The sequence below is a fragment of the Pseudorca crassidens genome, chromosome 17 (assembly GCF_039906515.1).
Source record: "Pseudorca crassidens isolate mPseCra1 chromosome 17, mPseCra1.hap1, whole genome shotgun sequence".
NCBI classification, from domain to species: domain Eukaryota; kingdom Metazoa; phylum Chordata; class Mammalia; order Artiodactyla; family Delphinidae; genus Pseudorca; species Pseudorca crassidens.
This window is the reverse complement of record NC_090312.1, coordinates 50612217-50637304: the sequence shown is the minus strand read 5'-3', so window position 1 is coordinate 50637304 and position 25088 is coordinate 50612217.

Here is a 25088-nt window from a genome sequence, read left to right as displayed (position 1 = left end):
CTCTGTGTATGCCGAGAGTAGGGAAACGCACTGCACTCTCTTTGGGAGCAGCTTAATTTCCTCAGCACTCGCACACGTTCACGAACACCGTTGTGGCACGTCCCTCATGGCGTCGAAGTCTGACGCATTGCCCTAGTCTGAGCTGAACTCAGAGTAACCCTCGGCTTCGCATTCCATCTAGGAGCTCCTGCCTGAAGTCACCGTGCCTCCCAGAGATAGTGGGCGTGCGTTCTAACTGCCATTTAAGACAGTCCTGCTCTTCCTGTGACACTGCAGGCTTTTGGATAGCCACAGGCCCAGAGGAGCAGCTGCGGCGTTCCTTGGTTGAGGCAGTTCGCTTGATGCAGAACACCCTACTTCGAGAAGTTGATTCAGGGGAGGAAACACAGGGTAACCTGTGTCTCTTTAGACTTGTTAGAAACCACACGGGTGTTTGCTGCATGTGCCCATGGAAACGGGGGCCTGCTGGAACTAGCCTTGCTTTCCCATTTTGAAGGCTGCATTCATGCTGCCTTGAAGCTACCTGACATTCCCTGCTCTTGACAGGCCTGTCAACCCTGTAAGAATGCTTCGCTGAAAAGTATGAGTCTGTTCTGTCTGAGCCAGATGCTTCCGTGGCCGCGGTTGTGGTCTGCCTGACAAGCTCTAGAGCTAAAGGGAATCTCAACGTGAAAACTTGCCTCCAGGTTAGGTCACTAGTAGCCGTGCAGAAAGGGAGGCAGGCAGCTGTTTCCATCAGTTCTTAGTCGCTTACATGCTTGATGTGAAAGGAAGTACACTTTTGAGGACTTGTAGGCCTCTCGGGTACGTATCACTTTCCTCCAAGTTCACTGAGTACCTCCACACCCCCGTGGGCCTGCTGAGCCACTTCGAGACCCGTTGGTTGATCCCTCGGAGGCCCTCTGTGCATGCCGCGTGATGGGCAACACCCTGTACGTTCCTTGAGGAGAGGTACATTTCCACAGTCTTCGAACAGCCTCAGGACAATATTTCTGGAGAGTCCGACTTTGTCATGGCCCTTGTGTGAGCTTCCGTGAGAAAACAGTGTGCTTTGAGTACTTCGAGGACCTCGTACCCGAAGTCACTCTGCCTGAGGAGAAAGTCAGCATCTCACCATGCGTTGTCGCTAACGGCACACCCAGCCTGAACAGATGCCTGGAAGTAAGGCCCTGATTTGCCGTGCACAAGCGGAGGCGTGCAGCAGTTTCCATGAGGCGGTGGCCTCTGCTCTGGGTAACTTCCACGGCAGCACAGTTTTCTGGACACCTAGGAGGCTAGCGTGGGCACCCTGCTCCCGGCAGGAACACTGAGTACCCCCAGGCCCACCTGGGTCTGCTAAGCAACATCCAGGCCCGTAGCCCTTTAGAGCCCCTCTGTGTATGCCGAGAGTAGGGAAACGCACTGCACTCTCTTTGGGAGCAGCTTAATTTCCTCAGCACTCGCACACGTTCACGAACACCGTTGTGGCACGTCCCTCATGGCGTCGAAGTCTGACGCATTGCCCTAGTCTGACCTGAACTCAGAGTAACCCTCGGCTTCGCATTCCATCCAGGAGCTCCTGCCTGAAGTCACCGTGCCTCCCAGAGATAGTGGGCGTGCGTTCTAACTGCCATTTAAGACAGTCCTGCTCTTCCTGTGACACTGCAGGCTTTTGGATAGCCACAGGCCCAGAGGAGCAGCTGCGGCGTTCCTTGGTTGAGGCAGTTCGCTTGATGCAGAACACCCTACTTCGAGAAGTTGATTCAGGGGAGGAAACACAGGGTAACCTGTGTCTCTTTAGACTTGGTAGAAACCACAGGAGTGTATGCTGAGTGTGCCCATGGAAACGGGTTTCTGCTGGAACTAGCCTTGCTGTCCCATTTTGAAGGCTGCATTCATGCTGCCTTGAAGCTACCTGACATTCCCTGCTCTTGACAGGCCTGTCAACCCTGTAAGAATGCTTTGCGGAAAAGTATGCGTCCGTTCTGTCTGAACCAGGTGCTTCCGTGGCCGCGGTTGTGGTCCGCCTGACAAGCTCTAGCGCTATAGGGAATCTCAACGTGAAAACTTGCCTCCAGGTTTGGCCCCTAGTAGCCGTGCAGAAAGGGAGGCAGGCAGCTGTTTCCATGAGTTCTTAGTCGCTTACATGCTTGATGTGAAAGGAAGTACACTTTTGAGGACTTGTAGGCCTCTCGGGTACGTATCACTTTCCTCCAAGTTCAGTACCTCCACACCCCCGTGGGCCTGCTGAGCCACTTCGAGACCCGTTGGTTGATCCCTCGGAGGCCCTCTGTGCATGCCGCGTGATGGGCAACACCCTGTACGTTCCTTGAGGAGAGGTACATTTCCACAGTCTTCGAACAGCCTCAGGACAACATTTATGGCGAGTCCGACTTTGTCATGGCCCTTGTGTGAGCTTCCGTGAGAAAACAGTGTGCTTTGAGTACTTCGAGGACCTCGTACCCGAAGTCACTCTGCCTGAGGAGAAAGTCAGCATCTCACCATGCGTTGTCGCTAACGGCACACCCAGCCTGAACAGATGCCTGGAAGTAAGGCCCTGATTTGCCGTGCACAAGCGGAGGCGTGCAGCAGTTTCCATGAGGCGGTGGCCTCTGCTCTGGGTAACTTCCACGGCAGCACAGTTTTCTGGACACCTAGGAGGCTAGCGTGGGCACCCTGCTCCCGGCAGGAACACTGAGTACCCCCAGGCCCACCTGGGTCTGCTAAGCAACATCCAGGCCCGTAGCCCTTTAGAGCCCCTCTGTGTATGCCGAGAGTAGGGAAACGCACTGCACTCTCTTTGGGAGCAGCTTAATTTCCTCAGCACTCGCACACGTTCACGAACACCGTTGTGGCACGTCCCTCATGGCGTCGAAGTCTGACGCATTGCCCTAGTCTGACCTGAACTCAGAGTAACCCTCGGCTTCGCATTCCATCCAGGAGCTCCTGCCTGAAGTCACCGTGCCTCCCAGAGATAGTGGGCGTGCGTTCTAACTGCCATTTAAGACAGTCCTGCTCTTCCTGTGACACTGCAGGCTTTTGGATAGCCACAGGCCCAGAGGAGCAGCTGCGGCGTTCCTTGGTTGAGGCAGTTCGCTTGATGCAGAACACCCTACTTCGAGAAGTTGATTCAGGGGAGGAAACACAGGGTAACCTGTGTCTCTTTAGACTTGGTAGAAACCACACGGGTGTTTGCTGCATGTGCCCATGGAAACGGGGGCCTGCTGGAACTAGCCTTGCTTTCCCATTTTGAAGGCTGCATTCATGCTGCCTTGAAGCTACCTGACATTCCCTGCTCTTGACAGGCCTGTCAACCCTGTAAGAATGCTTCGCTGAAAAGTATGAGTCTGTTCTGTCTGAGCCAGATGCTTCCGTGGCCGCGGTTGTGGTCTGCCTGACAAGCTCTAGAGCTAAAGGGAATCTCAACGTGAAAACTTGCCTCCAGGTTAGGTCACTAGTAGCCGTGCAGAAAGGGAGGCAGGCAGCTGTTTCCATCAGTTCTTAGTCGCTTACATGCTTGATGTGAAAGGAAGTACACTTTTGAGGACTTGTAGGCCTCTCGGGTACGTATCACTTTCCTCCAAGTTCACTGAGTACCTCCACACCCCCGTGGGCCTGCTGAGCCACTTCGAGACCCGTTGGTTGATCCCTCGGAGGCCCTCTGTGCATGCCGCGTGATGGGCAACACCCTGTACGTTCCTTGAGGAGAGGTACATTTCCACAGTCTTCGAACAGCCTCAGGACAACATTTCTGGAGAGTCCGACTTTGTCATGGCCCTTGTGTGAGCTTCCGTGAGAAAACAGTGTGCTTTGAGTACTTCGAGGACCTCGTACCCGAAGTCACTCTGCCTGAGGAGAAAGTCAGCATCTCACCATGCGTTGTCGCTAACGGCACACCCAGCCTGAACAGATGCCTGGAAGTAAGGCCCTGATTTGCCGTGCACAAGCGGAGGCGTGCAGCAGTTTCCATGAGGCGGTGGCCTCTGCTCTGGGTAACTTCCACGGCAGCACAGTTTTCTGGACACCTAGGAGGCTAGCGTGGGCACCCTGTTCCCGGCAGGAACACTGAGTACCCCCAGGCCCACCTGGGTCTGCTAAGCAACATCCAGGCCCGTAGCCCTTTAGAGCCCCTCTGTGTATGCCGAGAGTAGGGAAACGCACTGCACTCTCTTTGGGAGCAGCTTAATTTCCTCAGCACTCGCACACGTTCACGAACACCGTTGTGGCACGTCCCTCATGGCGTCGAAGTCTGACGCATTGCCCTAGTCTGACCTGAACTCAGAGTAACCCTCGGCTTCGCATTCCATCCAGGAGCTCCTGCCTGAAGTCACCGTGCCTCCCAGAGATAGTGGGCGTGCGTTCTAACTGCCATTTAAGACAGTCCTGCTCTTCCTGTGACACTGCAGGCTTTTGGATAGCCACAGGCCCAGAGGAGCAGCTGCGGCGTTCCTTGGTTGAGGCAGTTCGCTTGATGCAGAACACCCTACTTCGAGAAGTTGATTCAGGGGAGGAAACACAGGGTAACCTGTGTCTCTTTAGACTTGGTAGAAACCACAGGAGTGTATGCTGAGTGTGCCCATGGAAACGGGTTTCTGCTGGAACTAGCCTTGCTGTCCCATTTTGAAGGCTGCATTCATGCTGCCTTGAAGCTACCTGACATTCCCTGCTCTTGACAGGCCTGTCAACCCTGTAAGAATGCTTCGCTGAAAAGTATGAGTCTGTTCTGTCTGAGCCAGATGCTTCCGTGGCCGCGGTTGTGGTCTGCCTGACAAGCTCTAGAGCTAAAGGGAATCTCAACGTGAAAACTTGCCTCCAGGTTAGGTCACTAGTAGCCGTGCAGAAAGGGAGGCAGGCAGCTGTTTCCATCAGTTCTTAGTCGCTTACATGCTTGATGTGAAAGGAAGTACACTTTTGAGGACTTGTAGGCCTCTCGGGTACGTATCACTTTCCTCCAAGTTCACTGAGTACCTCCACACCCCCGTGGGCCTGCTGAGCCACTTCGAGACCCGTTGGTTGATCCCTCGGAGGCCCTCTGTGCATGCCGCGTGATGGGCAACACCCTGTACGTTCCTTGAGGAGAGGTACATTTCCACAGTCTTCGAACAGCCTCAGGACAATATTTCTGGAGAGTCCGACTTTGTCATGGCCCTTGTGTGAGCTTCCGTGAGAAAACAGTGTGCTTTGAGTACTTCGAGGACCTCGTACCCGAAGTCACTCTGCCTGAGGAGAAAGTCAGCATCTCACCATGCGTTGTCGCTAACGGCACACCCAGCCTGAACAGATGCCTGGAAGTAAGGCCCTGATTTGCCGTGCACAAGCGGAGGCGTGCAGCAGTTTCCATGAGGCGGTGGCCTCTGCTCTGGGTAACTTCCACGGCAGCACAGTTTTCTGGACACCTAGGAGGCTAGCGTGGGCACCCTGCTCCCGGCAGGAACACTGAGTACCCCCAGGCCCACCTGGGTCTGCTAAGCAACATCCAGGCCCGTAGCCCTTTAGAGCCCCTCTGTGTATGCCGAGAGTAGGGAAACGCACTGCACTCTCTTTGGGAGCAGCTTAATTTCCTCAGCACTCGCACACGTTCACGAACACCGTTGTGGCACGTCCCTCATGGCGTCGAAGTCTGACGCATTGCCCTAGTCTGACCTGAACTCAGAGTAACCCTCGGCTTCGCATTCCATCCAGGAGCTCCTGCCTGAAGTCACCGTGCCTCCCAGAGATAGTGGGCGTGCGTTCTAACTGCCATTTAAGACAGTCCTGCTCTTCCTGTGACACTGCAGGCTTTTGGATAGCCACAGGCCCAGAGGAGCAGCTGCGGCGTTCCTTGGTTGAGGCAGTTCGCTTGATGCAGAACACCCTACTTCGAGAAGTTGATTCAGGGGAGGAAACACAGGGTAACCTGTGTCTCTTTAGACTTGGTAGAAACCACAGGAGTGTATGCTGAGTGTGCCCATGGAAACGGGTTCCTGCTGGAACTAGCCATGCTGTCCCATTTTGAAGGCTGCATTCATGCTGCCTTGAAGCTACCTGACATTCCCTGCTCTTGACAGGCCTGTCAACCCTGTAAGAATGCTTTGCGGAAAAGTATGCGTCCGTTCTGTCTGAACCAGGTGCTTCCGTGGCCGCGGTTGTGGTCCGCCTGACAAGCTCTAGCGCTATAGGGAATCTCAACGTGAAAACTTGCCTCCAGGTTTGGCCCCTAGTAGCCGTGCAGAAAGGGAGGCAGGCAGCTGTTTCCATCAGTTCTTAGTCGCTTACATGCTTTATGTGAAAGGAAGTACACTTTTGAGGACTTGTAGGCCTCTCGGGTACGTATCACTTTCCTCCAAGTTCAGTACCTCCACACCCCCGTGGGCCTGCTGAGCCACTTCGAGACCCGTTGGTTGATCCCTCGGAGGCCCTCTGTGCATGCCGCGTGATGGGCAACACCCTGTACGTTCCTTGAGGAGAGGTACATTTCCACAGTCTTCGAACAGCCTCAGGACAACATTTATGGCGAGTCCGACTTTGTCATGGCCCTTGTGTGAGCTTCCGTGAGAAAACAGTGTGCTTTGAGTACTTCGAGGACCTCGTACCCGAAGTCACTCTGCCTGAGGAGAAAGTCAGCATCTCACCATGCGTTGTCGCTAACGGCACACCCAGCCTGAACAGATGCCTGGAAGTAAGGCCCTGATTTGCCGTGCACAAGCGGAGGCGTGCAGCAGTTTCCATGAGGCGGTGGCCTCTGCTCTGGGTAACTTCCATGGCAGCACAGTTTTCTGGACACCTAGGAGGCTAGCGTGGGCACCCTGCTCCCGGTAGGAACACTGAGTACCCCCAGGCCCACCTGGGTCTGCTAAGCAACATCCAGGCCCGTAGCCCTTTAGAGCCCCTCTGTGTATGCCGAGAGTAGGGAAACGCACTGCACTCTCTTTGGGAGCAGCTTAATTTCCTCAGCACTCGCACACGTTCACGAACACCGTTGTGGCACGTCCCTCATGGCGTCGAAGTCTGACGCATTGCCCTAGTCTGACCTGAACTCAGAGTAACCCTCGGCTTCGCATTCCATCCAGGAGCTCCTGCCTGAAGTCACCGTGCCTCCCAGAGATAGTGGGCGTGCGTTCTAACTGCCATTTAAGACAGTCCTGCTCTTCCTGTGACACTGCAGGCTTTTGGATAGCCACAGGCCCAGAGGAGCAGCTGCGGCGTTCCTTGGTTGAGGCAGTTCGCTTGATGCAGAACACCCTACTTCGAGAAGTTGATTCAGGGGAGGAAACACAGGGTAACCTGTGTCTCTTTAGACTTGGTAGAAACCACACGGGTGTTTGCTGCATGTGCCCATGGAAACGGGGGCCTGCTGGAACTAGCCTTGCTTTCCCATTTTGAAGGCTGCATTCATGCTGCCTTGAAGCTACCTGACATTCCCTGCTCTTGACAGGCCTGTCAACCCTGTAAGAATGCTTCGCTGAAAAGTATGAGTCTGTTCTGTCTGAGCCAGATGCTTCCGTGGCCGCGGTTGTGGTCTGCCTGACAAGCTCTAGAGCTAAAGGGAATCTCAACGTGAAAACTTGCCTCCAGGTTAGGTCACTAGTAGCCGTGCAGAAAGGGAGGCAGGCAGCTGTTTCCATCAGTTCTTAGTCGCTTACATGCTTGATGTGAAAGGAAGTACACTTTTGAGGACTTGTAGGCCTCTCGGGTACGTATCACTTTCCTCCAAGTTCACTGAGTACCTCCACACCCCCGTGGGCCTGCTGAGCCACTTCGAGACCCGTTGGTTGATCCCTCGGAGGCCCTCTGTGCATGCCGCGTGATGGGCAACACCCTGTACGTTCCTTGAGGAGAGGTACATTTCCACAGTCTTCGAACAGCCTCAGGACAACATTTCTGGAGAGTCCGACTTTGTCATGGCCCTTGTGTGAGCTTCCGTGAGAAAACAGTGTGCTTTGAGTACTTCGAGGACCTCGTACCCGAAGTCACTCTGCCTGAGGAGAAAGTCAGCATCTCACCATGCGTTGTCGCTAACGGCACACCCAGCCTGAACAGATGCCTGGAAGTAAGGCCCTGATTTGCCGTGCACAAGCGGAGGCGTGCAGCAGTTTCCATGAGGCGGTGGCCTCTGCTCTGGGTAACTTCCACGGCAGCACAGTTTTCTGGACACCTAGGAGGCTAGCGTGGGCACCCTGCTCCCGGCAGGAACACTGAGTACCCCCAGGCCCACCTGGGTCTGCTAAGCAACATCCAGGCCCGTAGCCCTTTAGAGCCCCTCTGTGTATGCCGAGAGTAGGGAAACGCACTGCACTCTCTTTGGGAGCAGCTTAATTTCCTCAGCACTCGCACACGTTCACGAACACCGTTGTGGCACGTCCCTCATGGCGTCGAAGTCTGACGCATTGCCCTAGTCTGACCTGAACTCAGAGTAACCCTCGGCTTCGCATTCCATCCAGGAGCTCCTGCCTGAAGTCACCGTGCCTCCCAGAGATAGTGGGCGTGCGTTCTAACTGCCATTTAAGACAGTCCTGCTCTTCCTGTGACACTGCAGGCTTTTGGATAGCCACAGGCCCAGAGGAGCAGCTGCGGCGTTCCTTGGTTGAGGCAGTTCGCTTGATGCAGAACACCCTACTTCGAGAAGTTGATTCAGGGGAGGAAACACAGGGTAACCTGTGTCTCTTTAGACTTGGTAGAATCCACAGGAGTGTATGCTGAGTGTGCCCATGGAAACGGGTTTCTGCTGGAACTAGCCTTGCTGTCCCATTTTGAAGGCTGCATTCATGCTGCCTTGAAGCTACCTGACATTCCCTGCTCTTGACAGGCCTGTCAACCCTGTAAGAATGCTTTGCGGAAAAGTATGCGTCCGTTCTGTCTGAACCAGGTGCTTCCGTGGCCGCGGTTGTGGTCCGCCTGACAAGCTCTAGCGCTATAGGGAATCTCAACGTGAAAACTTGCCTCCAGGTTTGGCCCCTAGTAGCCGTGCAGAAAGGGAGGCAGGCAGCTGTTTCCATGAGTTCTTAGTCGCTTACATGCTTGATGTGAAAGGAAGTACACTTTTGAGGACTTGTAGGCCTCTCGGGTACGTATCACTTTCCTCCAAGTTCAGTACCTCCACACCCCCGTGGGCCTGCTGAGCCACTTCGAGACCCGTTGGTTGATCCCTCGGAGGCCCTCTGTGCATGCCGCGTGATGGGCAACACCCTGTACGTTCCTTGAGGAGAGGTACATTTCCACAGTCTTCGAACAGCCTCAGGACAACATTTCTGGAGAGTCCGACTTTGTCATGGCCCTTGTGTGAGCTTCCGTGAGAAAACAGTGTGCTTTGAGTACTTCGAGGACCTCGTACCCGAAGTCACTCTGCCTGAGGAGAAAGTCAGCATCTCACCATGCGTTGTCGCTAACGGCACACCCAGCCTGAACAGATGCCTGGAAGTAAGGCCCTGATTTGCCGTGCACAAGCGGAGGCGTGCAGCAGTTTCCATGAGGCGGTGGCCTCTGCTCTGGGTAACTTCCACGGCAGCACAGTTTTCTGGACACCTAGGAGGCTAGCGTGGGCACCCTGCTCCCGGCAGGAACACTGAGTACCCCCAGGCCCACCTGGGTCTGCTAAGCAACATCCAGGCCCGTAGCCCTTTAGAGCCCCTCTGTGTATGCCGAGAGTAGGGAAACGCACTGCACTCTCTTTGGGAGCAGCTTAATTTCCTCAGCACTCGCACACGTTCACGAACACCGTTGTGGCACGTCCCTCATGGCGTCGAAGTCTGACGCATTGCCCTAGTCTGACCTGAACTCAGAGTAACCCTCGGCTTCGCATTCCATCCAGGAGCTCCTGCCTGAAGTCACCGTGCCTCCCAGAGATAGTGGGCGTGCGTTCTAACTGCCATTTAAGACAGTCCTGCTCTTCCTGTGACACTGCAGGCTTTTGGATAGCCACAGGCCCAGAGGAGCAGCTGCGGCGTTCCTTGGTTGAGGCAGTTCGCTTGATGCAGAACACCCTACTTCGAGAAGTTGATTCAGGGGAGGAAACACAGGGTAACCTGTGTCTCTTTAGACTTGGTAGAAACCACACGGGTGTTTGCTGCATGTGCCCATGGAAACGGGGGCCTGCTGGAACTAGCCTTGCTTTCCCATTTTGAAGGCTGCATTCATGCTGCCTTGAAGCTACCTGACATTCCCTGCTCTTGACAGGCCTGTCAACCCTGTAAGAATGCTTCGCTGAAAAGTATGAGTCTGTTCTGTCTGAGCCAGATGCTTCCGTGGCCGCGGTTGTGGTCTGCCTGACAAGCTCTAGAGCTAAAGGGAATCTCAACGTGAAAACTTGCCTCCAGGTTAGGTCACTAGTAGCCGTGCAGAAAGGGAGGCAGGCAGCTGTTTCCATCAGTTCTTAGTCGCTTACATGCTTGATGTGAAAGGAAGTACACTTTTGAGGACTTGTAGGCCTCTCGGGTACGTATCACTTTCCTCCAAGTTCACTGAGTACCTCCACACCCCCGTGGGCATGCTGAGCCACTTCGAGACCCGTTGGTTGATCCCTCGGAGGCCCTCTGTGCATGCCGCGTGATGGGCAACACCCTGTACGTTCCTTGAGGAGAGGTACATTTCCACAGTCTTCGAACAGCCTCAGGACAACATTTCTGGAGAGTCCGACTTTGTCATGGCCCTTGTGTGAGCTTCCGTGAGAAAACAGTGTGCTTTGAGTACTTCGAGGACCTCGTACCCGAAGTCACTCTGCCTGAGGAGAAAGTCAGCATCTCACCATGCGTTGTCGCTAACGGCACACCCAGCCTGAACAGATGCCTGGAAGTAAGGCCCTGATTTGCCGTGCACAAGCGGAGGCGTGCAGCAGTTTCCATGAGGCGGTGGCCTCTGCTCTGGGTAACTTCCACGGCAGCACAGTTTTCTGGACACCTAGGAGGCTAGCGTGGGCACCCTGCTCCCGGCAGGAACACTGAGTACCCCCAGGCCCACCTGGGTCTGCTAAGCAACATCCAGGCCCGTAGCCCTTTAGAGCCCCTCTGTGTATGCCGAGAGTAGGGAAACGCACTGCACTCTCTTTGGGAGCAGCTTAATTTCCTCAGCACTCGCACACGTTCACGAACACCGTTGTGGCACGTCCCTCATGGCGTCGAAGTCTGACGCATTGCCCTAGTCTGACCTGAACTCAGAGTAACCCTCGGCTTCGCATTCCATCCAGGAGCTCCTGCCTGAAGTCACCGTGCCTCCCAGAGATAGTGGGCGTGCGTTCTAACTGCCATTTAAGACAGTCCTGCTCTTCCTGTGACACTGCAGGCTTTTGGATAGCCACAGGCCCAGAGGAGCAGCTGCGGCGTTCCTTGGTTGAGGCAGTTCGCTTGATGCAGAACACCCTACTTCGAGAAGTTGATTCAGGGGAGGAAACACAGGGTAACCTGTGTCTCTTTAGACTTGGTAGAAACCACAGGAGTGTATGCTGAGTGTGCCCATGGAAACGGGTTTCTGCTGGAACTAGCCTTGCTGTCCCATTTTGAAGGCTGCATTCATGCTGCCTTGAAGCTACCTGACATTCCCTGCTCTTGACAGGCCTGTCAACCCTGTAAGAATGCTTTGCGGAAAAGTATGCGTCCGTTCTGTCTGAACCAGGTGCTTCCGTGGCCGCGGTTGTGGTCCGCCTGACAAGCTCTAGCGCTATAGGGAATCTCAACGTGAAAACTTGCCTCCAGGTTTGGCCCCTAGTAGCCGTGCAGAAAGGGAGGCAGGCAGCTGTTTCCATGAGTTCTTAGTCGCTTACATGCTTTATGTGAAAGGAAGTACACTTTTGAGGACTTGTAGGCCTCTCGGGTACGTATCACTTTCCTCCAAGTTCACTGAGTACCTCCACACCCCCGTGGGCCTGCTGAGCCACTTCGAGACCCGTTGGTTGATCCCTCGGAGGCCCTCTGTGCATGCCGCGTGATGGGCAACACCCTGTACGTTCCTTGAGGAGAGGTACATTTCCACAGTCTTCGAACAGCCTCAGGACAACATTTCTGGAGAGTCCGACTTTGTCATGGCCCTTGTGTGAGCTTCCGTGAGAAAACAGTGTGCTTTGAGTACTTCGAGGACCTCGTACCCGAAGTCACTCTGCCTGAGGAGAAAGTCAGCATCTCACCATGCGTTGTCGCTAACGGCACACCCAGCCTGAACAGATGCCTGGAAGTAAGGCCCTGATTTGCCGTGCACAAGCGGAGGCGTGCAGCAGTTTCCATGAGGCGGTGGCCTCTGCTCTGGGTAACTTCCACGGCAGCACAGTTTTCTGGACACCTAGGAGGCTAGCGTGGGCACCCTGCTCCCGGCAGGAACACTGAGTACCCCCAGGCCCACCTGGGTCTGCTAAGCAACATCCAGGCCCGTAGCCCTTTAGAGCCCCTCTGTGTATGCCGAGAGTAGGGAAACGCACTGCACTCTCTTTGGGAGCAGCTTAATTTCCTCAGCACTCGCACACGTTCACGAACACCGTTGTGGCACGTCCCTCATGGCGTCGAAGTCTGACGCATTGCCCTAGTCTGACCTGAACTCAGAGTAACCCTCGGCTTCGCATTCCATCCAGGAGCTCCTGCCTGAAGTCACCGTGCCTCCCAGAGATAGTGGGCGTGCGTTCTAACTGCCATTTAAGACAGTCCTGCTCTTCCTGTGACACTGCAGGCTTTTGGATAGCCACAGGCCCAGAGGAGCAGCTGCGGCGTTCCTTGGTTGAGGCAGTTCGCTTGATGCAGAACACCCTACTTCGAGAAGTTGATTCAGGGGAGGAAACACAGGGTAACCTGTGTCTCTTTAGACTTGGTAGAAACCACAGGAGTGTATGCTGAGTGTGCCCATGGAAACGGGTTCCTGCTGGAACTAGCCTTGCTGTCCCATTTTGAAGGCTGCATTCATGCTGCCTTGAAGCTACCTGACATTCCCTGCTCTTGACAGGCCTGTCAACCCTGTAAGAATGCTTCGCTGAAAAGTATGAGTCTGTTCTGTCTGAGCCAGATGCTTCCGTGGCCGCGGTTGTGGTCTGCCTGACAAGCTCTAGAGCTAAAGGGAATCTCAACGTGAAAACTTGCCTCCAGGTTAGGTCACTAGTAGCCGTGCAGAAAGGGAGGCAGGCAGCTGTTTCCATCAGTTCTTAGTCGCTTACATGCTTGATGTGAAAGGAAGTACACTTTTGAGGACTTGTAGGCCTCTCGGGTACGTATCACTTTCCTCCAAGTTCAGTACCTCCACACCCCCGTGGGCCTGCTGAGCCACTTCGAGACCCGTTGGTTGATCCCTCGGAGGCCCTCTGTGCATGCCGCGTGATGGGCAACACCCTGTACGTTCCTTGAGGAGAGGTACATTTCCACAGTCTTCGAACAGCCTCAGGACAACATTTATGGCGAGTCCGACTTTGTCATGGCCCTTGTGTGAGCTTCCGTGAGAAAACAGTGTGCTTTGAGTACTTCGAGGACCTCGTACCCGAAGTCACTCTGCCTGAGGAGAAAGTCAGCATCTCACCATGCGTTGTCGCTAACGGCACACCCAGCCTGAACAGATGCCTGGAAGTAAGGCCCTGATTTGCCGTGCACAAGCGGAGGCGTGCAGCAGTTTCCATGAGGCGGTGGCCTCTGCTCTGGGTAACTTCCACGGCAGCACAGTTTTCTGGACACCTAGGAGGCTAGCGTGGGCACCCTGCTCCCGGCAGGAACACTGAGTACCCCCAGGCCCACCTGGGTCTGCTAAGCAACATCCAGGCCCGTAGCCCTTTAGAGCCCCTCTGTGTATGCCGAGAGTAGGGAAACGCACTGCACTCTCTTTGGGAGCAGCTTAATTTCCTCAGCACTCGCACACGTTCACGAACACCGTTGTGGCACGTCCCTCATGGCGTCGAAGTCTGACGCATTGCCCTAGTCTGACCTGAACTCAGAGTAACCCTCGGCTTCGCATTCCATCCAGGAGCTCCTGCCTGAAGTCACCGTGCCTCCCAGAGATAGTGGGCGTGCGTTCTAACTGCCATTTAAGACAGTCCTGCTCTTCCTGTGACACTGCAGGCTTTTGGATAGCCACAGGCCCAGAGGAGCAGCTGCGGCGTTCCTTGGTTGAGGCAGTTCGCTTGATGCAGAACACCCTACTTCGAGAAGTTGATTCAGGGGAGGAAACACAGGGTAACCTGTGTCTCTTTAGACTTGGTAGAAACCACACGGGTGTTTGCTGCATGTGCCCATGGAAACGGGGGCCTGCTGGAACTAGCCTTGCTTTCCCATTTTGAAGGCTGCATTCATGCTGCCTTGAAGCTACCTGACATTCCCTGCTCTTGACAGGCCTGTCAACCCTGTAAGAATGCTTCGCTGAAAAGTATGAGTCTGTTCTGTCTGAGCCAGATGCTTCCGTGGCCGCGGTTGTGGTCTGCCTGACAAGCTCTAGAGCTAAAGGGAATCTCAACGTGAAAACTTGCCTCCAGGTTAGGTCACTAGTAGCCGTGCAGAAAGGGAGGCAGGCAGCTGTTTCCATCAGTTCTTAGTCGCTTACATGCTTGATGTGAAAGGAAGTACACTTTTGAGGACTTGTAGGCCTCTCGGGTACGTATCACTTTCCTCCAAGTTCACTGAGTACCTCCACACCCCCGTGGGCCTGCTGAGCCACTTCGAGACCCGTTGGTTGATCCCTCGGAGGCCCTCTGTGCATGCCGCGTGATGGGCAACACCCTGTACGTTCCTTGAGGAGAGGTACATTTCCACAGTCTTCGAACAGCCTCAGGACAACATTTCTGGAGAGTCCGACTTTGTCATGGCCCTTGTGTGAGCTTCCGTGAGAAAACAGTGTGCTTTGAGTACTTCGAGGACCTCGTACCCGAAGTCACTCTGCCTGAGGAGAAAGTCAGCATCTCACCATGCGTTGTCGCTAACGGCACACCCAGCCTGAACAGATGCCTGGAAGTAAGGCCCTGATTTGCCGTGCACAAGCGGAGGCGTGCAGCAGTTTCCATGAGGCGGTGGCCTCTGCTCTGGGTAACTTCCACGGCAGCACAGTTTTCTGGACACCTAGGAGGCTAGCGTGGGCACCCTGCTCCCGGCAGGAACACTGAGTACCCCCAGGCCCACCTGGGTCTGCTAAGCAACATCCAGGCCCGTAGCCCTTTAGAGCCCCTCTGTGTATGCCGAGAGTAGGGAAACGCACTGCACTCTCTTTGGGAGCAGCTTAATTTCCTCAGCACTCGCACACGTTCACGAACACCGTTGTGGCACGTCCCTCATGGCGTCGAAGTCTGACGCATTGCCCTAGTCTGACCTGAACTCAGAGTAACCCTCGGCTTCGCATTCCATCCAGGAGCTCCTGCCTGAAGTCACCGTGCCTCCCAGAGATAGTGGGCGTGCGTTCTAACTGCCATTTAAGACAGTCCTGCTCTTCCTGTGACACTGCAGGCTTTTGGATAGCCACAGGCCCAGAGGAGCAGCTGCGGCGTTCCTTGGTTGAGGCAGTTCGCTTGATGCAGAACACCCTACTTCGAGAAGTTGATTCAGGGGAGGAAACACAGGGTAACCTGTGTCTCTTTAGACTTGGTAGAAACCACAGAAGTGTATGCTGAGTGTGCCCATGGAAACGGGTTTCTCCTGGAACTAGCCTTGCTGTCCCATTTTGAAGGCTGCATTCATGCTGCCTTGAAGCTACCTGACATTCCCTGCTCTTGACAGGCCTGTCAACCCTGTAAGAATGCTTTGCGGAAAAGTATGCGTCCGTTCTGTCTGAACCAGGTGCTTCCGTGGCCGCGGTTGTGGTCCGCCTGACAAGCTCTAGCGCTATAGGGAATCTCAACGTGAAAACTTGCCTCCAGGTTTGGCCCCTAGTAGCCGTGCAGAAAGGGAGGCAGGCAGCTGTTTCCATCAGTTCTTAGTCGCTTACATGCTTTATGTGAAAGGAAGTACACTTTTGAGGACTTGTAGGCCTCTCGGGTACGTATCACTTTCCTCCAAGTTCACTGAGTACCTCCACACCCCCGTGGGCATGCTGAGCCACTTCGAGACCCGTTGGTTGATCCCTCGGAGGCCCTCTGTGCATGCCGCGTGATGGGCAACACCCTGTACGTTCCTTGAGGAGAGGTACATTTCCACAGTCTTCGAACAGCCTCAGGACAACATTTCTGGAGAGTCCGACTTTGTCATGGCCCTTGTGTGAGCTTCCGTGAGAAAACAGTGTGCTTTGAGTACTTCGAGGACCTCGTACCCGAAGTCACTCTGCCTGAGGAGAAAGTCAGCATCTCACCATGCGTTGTCGCTAACGGCACACCCAGCCTGAACAGATGCCTGGAAGTAAGGCCCTGATTTGCCGTGCACAAGCGGAGGCGTGCAGCAGTTTCCATGAGGCGGTGGCCTCTGCTCTGGGTAACTTCCACGGCAGCACAGTTTTCTGGACACCTAGGAGGCTAGCGTGGGCACCCTGCTCCCGGCAGGAACACTGAGTACCCCCAGGCCCACCTGGGTCTGCTAAGCAACATCCAGGCCCGTAGCCCTTTAGAGCCCCTCTGTGTATGCCGAGAGTAGGGAAACGCACTGCACTCTCTTTGGGAGCAGCTTAATTTCCTCAGCACTCGCACACGTTCACGAACACCGTTGTGGCACGTCCCTCATGGCGTCGAAGTCTGACGCATTGCCCTAGTCTGACCTGAACTCAGAGTAACCCTAGGCTTCGCATTCCATCCAGGAGCTCCTGCCTGAAGTCACCGTGCCTCCCAGAGATAGTGGGCGTGCGTTCTAACTGCCATTTAAGACAGTCCTGCTCTTCCTGTGACACTGCAGGCTTTTGGATAGCCACAGGCCCAGAGGAGCAGCTGCGGCGTTCCTTGGTTGAGGCAGTTCGCTTGATGCAGAACACCCTACTTCGAGAAGTTGATTCAGGGGAGGAAACACAGGGTAACCTGTGTCTCTTTAGACTTGGTAGAAACCACAGGAGTGTATGCTGAGTGTGCCCATGGAAACGGGTTCCTGCTGGAACTAGCCTTGCTGTCCCATTTTGAAGGCTGCATTCATGCTGCCTTGAAGCTACCTGACATTCCCTGCTCTTGACAGGCCTGTCAACCCTGTAAGAATGCTTCGCTGAAAAGTATGAGTCTGTTCTGTCTGAGCCAGATGCTTCCGTGGCCGCGGTTGTGGTCTGCCTGACAAGCTCTAGAGCTAAAGGGAATCTCAACGTGAAAACTTGCCTCCAGGTTAGGTCACTAGTAGCCGTGCAGAAAGGGAGGCAGGCAGCTGTTTCCATGAGTTCTTAGTCGCTTACATGCTTGATGTGAAAGGAAGTACACTTTTGAGGACTTGTAGGCCTCTCGGGTACGTATCACTTTCCTCCAAGTTCACTGAGTACCTCCACACCCCCGTGGGCCTGCTGAGCCACTTCGAGACCCGTTGGTTGATCCCTCGGAGGCCCTCTGTGCATGCCGCGTGATGGGCAACACCCTGTACGTTCCTTGAGGAGAGGTACATTTCCACAGTCTTCGAACAGCCTCAGGACAACATTTCTGGAGAGTCCGACTTTGTCATGGCCCTTGTGTGAGCTTCCGAGAGAAAACAGTGTGCTTTGAGTACTTCGAGGACCTCGTACCCGAAGTCACTCTGCCTGAGGAGAAAGTCAGCATCTCACCATGCGTTGTCGCTAACGGCACACCCAGCCTGAACAGATGCCTGGAAGTAAGGCCCTGATTTGCCGTGCACAAGCGGAGGCGTGCAGCAGTTTCCATGAGGCGGTGGCCTCTGCTCTGGGTAACTTCCACGGCAGCACAGTTTTCTGGACACCTAGGAGGCTAGCGTGGGCACCCTGCTCCCGGCAGGAACACTGAGTACCCCCAGGCCCACCTGGGTCTGCTAAGCAACATCCAGGCCCGTAGCCCTTTAGAGCCCCTCTGTGTATGCCGAGAGTAGGGAAACGCACTGCACTCTCTTTGGGAGCAGCTTAATTTCCTCAGCACTCGCACACGTTCACGAACACCGTTGTGGCACGTCCCTCATGGCGTCGAAGTCTGACGCATTGCCCTAGTCTGACCTGAACTCAGAGTAACCCTCGGCTTCGCATTCCATCCAGGAGCTCCTGCCTGAAGTCACCGTGCCTCCCAGAGATAGTGGGCGTGCGTTCTAACTGCCATTTAAGACAGTCCTGCTCTTCCTGTGACACTGCAGGCTTTTGGATAGCCACAGGCCCAGAGGAGCAGCTGCGGCGTTCCTTGGTTGAGGCAGTTCGCTTGATGCAGAACACCCTACTTCGAGAAGTTGATTCAGGGGAGGAAACACAGGGTAACCTGTGTCTCTTTAGACTTGGTAGAAACCACAGGAGTGTATGCTGAGTGTGCCCATGGAAACGGGTTTCTGCTGGAACTAGCCTTGCTGTCCCATTTTGAAGGCTGCATTCATGCTGCCTTGAAGCTACCTGACATTCCCTGCTCTTGACAGGCCTGTCAACCCTGTAAGAATGCTTCGCTGAAAAGTATGAGTCTGTTCTGTCTGAGCCAGATGCTTCCGTGGCCGCGGTTGTGGTCTGCCTGACAAGCTCTAGAGCTAAAGGGAATCTCAACGTGAAAACTTGCCTCCAGGTTAGGTCACTAGTAGCCGTGCAGAAAGGGAGGCAGGCAGCTGTTTCCATCAGTTCTTAGTCGCTTACATGCTTGATGTGAAAGGAAGTACACTTTTGAGGACTTGTAGGCCTCTCGGGTACGTATCACTTTCCTCCAAGTTCAGTACCTCCACACCCCCGTGGGCCTGCTGAGCCACTTCGAGACCCGTTGGTTGATCCCTCGGAGGCCCTCTGTGCATGCCGCGTGATGGGCAACACCCTGTACGTTCCTTGAGGAGAGGTACATTTCCACAGTCTTCGAACAGCCTCAGGACAACATTTATGGCGAGTCCGACTTTGTCATGGCCCTTGTGTGAGCTTCCGTGAGAAAAGAGTGTGCTTTGAGTACTTCGAGGACCTCGTACCCGAAGTCACTCTGCCTGAGGAGAAAGTCAGCATCTCACCATGCGTTGTCGCTAACGGCACACCCAGCCTGAACAGATGCCTGGAAGTAAGGCCCTGACCTGCCGTGCAGAAGCGGAGGCGTGCAGCAGTTTCCATGAGGCGGTGGCCTCTGCTCTGGGTAACTTCCACGGCAGCACAGTTTTCTGGACACCTAGGAGGCTAGCGTGGGCACCCTGCTCCCGGCAGGAACACTGAGTACCCCCAGGCCCACCTGGGTCTGCTAAGCAACATCCAGGCCCGTAGCCCTTTAGAGCCCCTCTGTGTATGCCGAGAGTAGGGAAACGCACTGCACTCTCTTTGGGAGCAGCTTAATTTCCTCAGCACTCGCACACGTTCACGAACACCGTTGTGGCACGTCCCTCATGGCGTCGAAGTCTGACGCATTGCCCTAGTCTGACCTGAACTCAGAGTAACCCTCGGCTTCGCATTCCATCCAGGAGCTCCTGCCTGAAGTCACCGTGCCTCCCAGAGATAGTGGGCGTGCGTTCTAACTGCCATTTAAGACAGTCCTGCTCTTCCTGTGACACTGCAGGCTTTTGGATAGCCACAGGCCCAGAGGAGCAGCTGCGGCGTTCCTTGGTTGAGGCAGTTCGCTTGATGCAGAACACCCTACTTCGAGAAGTTGATTCAGGGGAGGAAACACAGGGTAACCTGTGTCTCTTTAGACTTGGTAGAAACCACACGGGTGTTTGCTGCATGTGCCCATGGAAACGGGGGCCTGCTGGAACTAGCCTTGCTTTCCCATTTTGAAGGCTGCATTCATGCTGCCTTGAAGCTACCTGACATTCCCTGCTCTTGACAGGCCTGTCAACCCTGTAAGAATGCTTCGCTGAAAAGTATGAGTCTGTTCTGTCTGAGCCAGATGCTTCCGTGGCCGCGGTTGTGGTCTGCCTGACAAGCTCTAGAGCTAAAGGGAATCTCAACGTGAAAACTTGCCTCCAGGTTAGGTCACTAGTAGCCGTGCAGAAAGGGAGGCAGGCAGCTGTTTCCATCAGTTCTTAGTCGCTTACATGCTTGATGTGAAAGGAAGTACACTTTTGAGGACTTGTAGGCCTCTCGGGTACGTATCACTTTCCTCCAAGTTCACTGAGTACCTCCACACCCCCGTGGGCCTGCTGAGCCACTTCGAGACCCGTTGGTTGATCCCTCGGAGGCCCTCTGTGCATGCCGCGTGATGGGCAACACCCTGTACGTTCCTTGAGGAGAGGTACATTTCCACAGTCTTCGAACAGCCTCAGGACAACATTTCTGGAGAGTCCGACTTTGTCATGGCCCTTGTGTGAGCTTCCGTGAGAAAACAGTGTGCTTTGAGTACTTCGAGGACCTCGTACCCGAAGTCACTCTGCCTGAGGAGAAAGTCAGCATCTCACCATGCGTTGTCGCTAACGGCACACCCAGCCTGAACAGATGCCTGGAAGTAAGGCCCTGATTTGCCGTGCACAAGCGGAGGCGTGCAGCAGTTTCCATGAGGCGGTGGCCTCTGCTCTGGGTAACTTCCACGGCAGCACAGTTTTCTGGACACCTAGGAGGCTAGCGTGGGCACCCTGCTCCCGGCAGGAACACTGAGTACCCCCAGGCCCACCTGGGTCTGCTAAGCAACATCCAGGCCCGTAGCCCTTTAGAGCCCCTCTGTGTATGCCGAGAGTAGGGAAACGCACTGCACTCTCTTTGGGAGCAGCTTAATTTCCTCAGCACTCGCACACGTTCACGAACACCGTTGTGGCACGTCCCTCATGGCGTCGAAGTCTGACGCATTGCCCTAGTCTGACCTGAACTCAGAGTAACCCTCGGCTTCGCATTCCATCCAGGAGCTCCTGCCTGAAGTCACCGTGCCTCCCAGAGATAGTGGGCGTGCGTTCTAACTGCCATTTAAGACAGTCCTGCTCTTCCTGTGACACTGCAGGCTTTTGGATAGCCACAGGCCCAGAGGAGCAGCTGCGGCGTTCCTTGGTTGAGGCAGTTCGCTTGATGCAGAACACCCTACTTCGAGAAGTTGATTCAGGGGAGGAAACACAGGGTAACCTGTGTCTCTTTAGACTTGGTAGAAACCACAGGAGTGTATGCTGAGTGTGCCCATGGAAACGGGTTTCTGCTGGAACTAGCCTTGCTGTCCCATTTTGAAGGCTGCATTCATGCTGCCTTGAAGCTACCTGACATTCCCTGCTCTTGACAGGCCTGTCAACCCTGTAAGAATGCTTTGCGGAAAAGTATGCGTCCGTTCTGTCTGAACCAGGTGCTTCCGTGGCCGCGGTTGTGGTCCGCCTGACAAGCTCTAGCGCTATAGGGAATCTCAACGTGAAAACTTGCCTCCAGGTTTGGCCCCTAGTAGCCGTGCAGAAAGGGAGGCAGGCAGCTGTTTCCATCAGTTCTTAGTCGCTTACATGCTTTATGTGAAAGGAAGTACACTTTTGAGGACTTGTAGGCCTCTCGGGTACGTATCACTTTCCTCCAAGTTCACTGAGTACCTCCACACCCCCGTGGGCCTGCTGAGCCACTTCGAGACCCATTGGTTGATCCCTCGGAGGCCCTCTGTGCATGCCGCGTGATGGGCAACACCCTGTACGTTCCTTGAGGAGAGGTACATTTCCACAGTCTTCGAACAGCCTCAGGACAACATTTCTGGAGAGTCCGACTTTGTCATGGCCCTTGTGTGAGCTTCCGTGAGAAAACAGTGTGCTTTGAGTACTTCGAGGACCTCGTACCCGAAGTCACTCTGCCTGAGGAGAAAGTCAGCATCTCACCATGCGTTGTCGCTAACGGCACACCCAGCCTGAACAGATGCCTGGAAGTAAGGCCCTGATTTGCCGTGCACAAGCGGAGGCGTGCAGCAGTTTCCATGAGGCGGTGGCCTCTGCTCTGGGTAACTTCCACGGCAGCACAGTTTTCTGGACACCTAGGAGGCTAGCGAGGGCACCCTGCTCCCGGCAGGAACACTGAGTACCCCCAGGCCCACCTGGGTCTGCTAAGCAACATCCAGGCCCGTAGCCCTTTAGAGCCCCTCTGTGTATGCCGAGAGTAGGGAAACGCACTGCACTCTCTTTGGGAGCAGCTTAATTTCCTCAGCACTCGCACACGTTCACGAACACCGTTGTGGCACGTCCCTCATGGCGTCGAAGTCTGACGCATTGCCCTAGTCTGACCTGAACTCAGAGTAACCCTCGGCTTCGCATTCCATCCAGGAGCTCCTGCCTGAAGTCACCGTGCCTCCCAGAGATAGTGGGCGTGCGTTCTAACTGCCATTTAAGACAGTCCTGCTCTTCCTGTGACACTGCAGGCTTTTGGATAGCCACAGGCCCAGAGGAGCAGCTGCGGCGTTCCTTGGTTGAGGCAGTTCGCTTGATGCAGAACACCCTACTTCGAGAAGTTGATTCAGGGGAGGAAACACAGGGTAACCTGTGTCTCTTTAGACTTGGTAGAAACCACAGGAGTGTATGCTGAGTGTGCCCATGGAAACGGGTTCCTGCTGGAACTAACCTTGCTGTCCCATTTTGAAGGCTGCATTCATGCTGCCTTGAAGCTACCTGACATTCCCTGCTCTTGACAGGCCTGTCAACCCTGTAAGAATGCTTTGCGGAAAAGTATGCGTCCGTTCTGTCTGAACCAGGTGCTTCCGTGGCCGCGGTTGTGGTCCGCCTGACAAGCTCTAGCGCTATAGGGAATCTCAACGTGAAAACTTGCCTCCAGGTTTGGCCCCTAGTAGCCGTGCAGAAAGGGAGGCAGGCAGCTGTTTCCATCAGTTCTTAGTCGCTTACATGCTTTATGTGAAAGGAAGTACACTTTTGAGGACTTGTAGGCCTCTCGGGTACGTATCACTTTCCTCCAAGTTCAGTACCTCCACACCCCCGTGGGCCTGCTGAGCCACTTCGAGACCCGTTGGTTGATCCCTCGGAGGCCCTCTGTGCATGCCGCGTGATGGGCAACACCCTGTACGTTCCTTGAGGAGAGGTACATTTCCACAGTCTTCGAACAGCCTCAGGACAACATTTATGGCGAGTCCGACTTTGTCATGGCCCTTGTGTGAGCTTCCGTGAGAAAACAGTGTGCTTTGAGTACTTCGAGGACCTCGTACCCGAAGTCACTCTGCCTGAGGAGAAAGTCAGCATCTCACCATGCGTTGTCGCTAACGGCACACCCAGCCTGAACAGATGCCTGGAAGTAAGGCCCTGATTTGCCGTGCACAAGCGGAGGCGTGCAGCAGTTTCCATGAGGCGGTGGCCTCTGCTCTGGGTAACTTCCACGGCAGCACAGTTTTCTGGACACCTAGGAGGCTAGCGTGGGCACCCTGCTCCCGGCAGGAACACTGAGTACCCCCAGGCCCACCTGGGTCTGCTAAGCAACATCCAGGCCCGTAGCCCTTTAGAGCCCCTCTGTGTATGCCGAGAGTAGGGAAACGCACTGCACTCTCTTTGGGAGCAGCTTAATTTCCTCAGCACTCGCACACGTTCACGAACACCGTTGTGGCACGTCCCTCATGGCGTCGAAGTCTGACGCATTGCCCTAGTCTGACCTGAACTCAGAGTAACCCTCGGCTTCGCATTCCATCCAGGAGCTCCTGCCTGAAGTCACCGTGCCTCCCAGAGATAGTGGGCGTGCGTTCTAACTGCCATTTAAGACAGTCCTGCTCTTCCTGTGACACTGCAGGCTTTTGGATAGCCACAGGCCCAGAGGAGCAGCTGCGGCGTTCCTTGGTTGAGGCAGTTCGCTTGATGCAGAACACCCTACTTCGAGAAGTTGATTCAGGGGAGGAAACACAGGGTAACCTGTGTCTCTTTAGACTTGGTAGAAACCACACGGGTGTTTGCTGCATGTGCCCATGGAAACGGGGGCCTGCTGGAACTAGCCTTGCTTTCCCATTTTGAAGGCTGCATTCATGCTGCCTTGAAGCTACCTGACATTCCCTGCTCTTGACAGGCCTGTCAACCCTGTAAGAATGCTTCGCTGAAAAGTATGAGTCTGTTCTGTCTGAGCCAGATGCTTCCGTGGCCGCGGTTGTGGTCTGCCTGACAAGCTCTAGAGCTAAAGGGAATCTCAACGTGAAAACTTGCCTCCAGGTTAGGTCACTAGTAGCCGTGCAGAAAGGGAGGCAGGCAGCTGTTTCCATCAGTTCTTAGTCGCTTACATGCTTGATGTGAAAGGAAGTACACTTTTGAGGACTTGTAGGCCTCTCGGGTACGTATCACTTTCCTCCAAGTTCACTGAGTACCTCCACACCCCCGTGGGCCTGCTGAGCCACTTCGAGACCCGTTGGTTGATCCCTCGGAGGCCCTCTGTGCATGCCGCGTGATGGGCAACACCCTGTACGTTCCTTGAGGAGAGGTACATTTCCACAGTCTTCGAACAGCCTCAAGACAACATTTATGGCGAGTCCGACTTTGTCATGGCCCTTGTGTGAGCTTCCGTGAGAAAACAGTGTGCTTTGAGTACTTCGAGGACCTCGTACCCGAAGTCACTCTGCCTGAGGAGAAAGTCAGCATCTCACCATGCGTTGTCGCTAACGGCACACCCAGCCTGAACAGATGCCTGGAAGTAAGGCCCTGATTTGCCGTGCACAAGCGGAGGCGTGCAGCAGTTTCCATGAGGCGGTGGCCTCTGCTCTGGGTAACTTCCACGGCAGCACAGTTTTCTGGACACCTAGGAGGCTAGCGTGGGCACCCTGCTCCCGGCAGGAACACTGAGTACCCCCAGGCCCACCTGGGTCTGCTAAGCAACATCCAGGCCCGTAGCCCTTTAGAGCCCCTCTGTGTATGCCGAGAGTAGGGAAACGCACTGCACTCTCTTTGGGAGCAGCTTAATTTCCTCAGCACTCGCACACGTTCACGAACACCGTTGTGGCACGTCCCTCATGGCGTCGAAGTCTGACGCATTGCCCTAGTCTGACCTGAACTCAGAGTAACCCTCGGCTTCGCATTCCATCCAGGAGCTCCTGCCTGAAGTCACCGTGCCTCCCAGAGATAGTGGGCGTGCGTTCTAACTGCCATTTAAGACAGTCCTGCTCTTCCTGTGACACTGCAGGCTTTTGGATAGCCACAGGCCCAGAGGAGCAGCTGCGGCGTTCCTTGGTTGAGGCAGTTCGCTTGATGCAGAACACCCTACTTCGAGAAGTTGATTCAGGGGAGGAAACACAGGGTAACCTGTGTCTCTTTAGACTTGGTAGAAACCACAGGAGTGTA